The sequence below is a fragment of the Condylura cristata genome, unplaced genomic scaffold, assembly GCF_000260355.1.
Source record: "Condylura cristata isolate star-nosed mole 26May11 unplaced genomic scaffold, ConCri1.0 scaffold00019, whole genome shotgun sequence".
Classification (NCBI taxonomy): Eukaryota; Metazoa; Chordata; class Mammalia; order Eulipotyphla; family Talpidae; genus Condylura; species Condylura cristata.
The window spans coordinates 17,686,782-17,688,066 of NW_004567120.1; the positions used below are offsets into that span (position 1 = coordinate 17,686,782).

The 1,285-nt window shown below is 54.8% G+C and overlaps 1 protein-coding gene across 2 annotated transcripts in view; it reads left to right on the forward strand.

Annotated features, from left to right (window-relative positions):
- Positions 1 to 704: 704 nt before the first annotated feature.
- TMEM164 (transmembrane protein 164) overlaps positions 705 to 1,285 on the forward strand; it is a 145,143-nt gene continuing 144,562 nt past the window's right edge. For both annotated transcript variants that reach the window (XM_012727216.1, XM_012727214.1), the window contains exon 1: positions 705 to 917. The gene's annotated coding sequence lies outside the window, so the exon portion shown is untranslated. The remainder of the gene's footprint in view (positions 918 to 1,285) is intronic.

Consider the following 1,285-nt stretch of genomic DNA (forward strand, 5'->3'; position numbering starts at 1 on the left):
GAGTGCTGTAACCTCATTCATACTTCCTTGATGATTGGAACTTGATGTCTCCAGATGCTGCATGCCATTGCCAGGAGATCCACAGCCTTGCCTGAATGTTCTGGTGGTTATGTTCCAAAGGATATAACAAAACACCTAAGGAGAAAGAGCCCCAGAGCCTCTGAATCAATTCGTGCTTCTTGTTGTTCTTTATTAATTAGCACTTGAAGAGCATCAGGCCAGATGGTAGATGCTGTACAAAGCTAGGAATTAGATAAGGCTACCTGGTTATATTTGTCGGGAAAAGCAGACCTGGAGAGGGTGGGAGGCAGTGGCCCGATAATACGGTAGATTGTGTTTTTTTGTTTAGGTCTGGCTGGCAGCCAATACCCGAAAGTGTTTCCTAGGCAAGGTGCCTGTGTTTTTCTGGATATTCTCCTAACTCATTGAGTCTTCAATACATTTTGGACTCACATGTGGTAGATTCTGAGAACGTCTTTTTTTTTTTTCTGTTTCCTTGTCCCAGGAGCAGCAAATGACAGGCTAGGGGCAGAAAGCAGCAGGACCAGGGACTGGGTTTGCAGTGCCAGCCCAGATACCGTGCTTGGGCCCCTCCCACACCCAGAGTCCAGGCTGGCCTTTCAGAGGCTGGCCTTGAGGCCAGAAGCAGGTTGGGAAGCAGCTGCTCCCCGGCAGGGAGGGAGGCGGGAAAGACAGCAGGGGAAGCGTCTTCTCTGGCTAGTGGGAGATTGAAGGCGTGGCGGGAGAAAGGGAGAAGGAGGGCCAGGAGAGGGCGTGTCAGGAGTGGGCTGTGTGGCCTGAGGTAAAGAGAAAAATAAGGGACCAGAGCCGAAGGGGGAAGAGCTGGAAAAAAGAAGGAAAAGAAGCCTCCGTCCGTTCAAGGCACTGAAGTGGGGAGTGGCTGCGTGGCTAGAAAGGTGAGAGAAGACGCCATCCCGGTCCCGCGCGAGTCTGCTGTTTAAGGGCAGAAAAGGGGAGACGCTAGGAGGTCATACCCAGGAAAGAGCGCAAAGCAAAGCTTGCCTCGCCGCTCCTCACTAGACCTGCGTTCCCTAAGAACTTGGTGAGGGTGAGCTAAGGGCCCTCTAGATGCTTGGGGGTACAGAGAAGTGCCCCCGGGGACCAGATCTCTGGAGGTGGCGTCAGTTCAAAGGGCTCCAGTGCGGAGGCGAATTCCGTCCCGGGCGGTGAAGGAAGGTGGCCGTGCACGCGTGCCGGCGCCCGGAGTGCAGAAGACCAGGCTGGCCGGCGAGCGGGGAGGAGGCGGAGATGGGCCGGAGCAGGG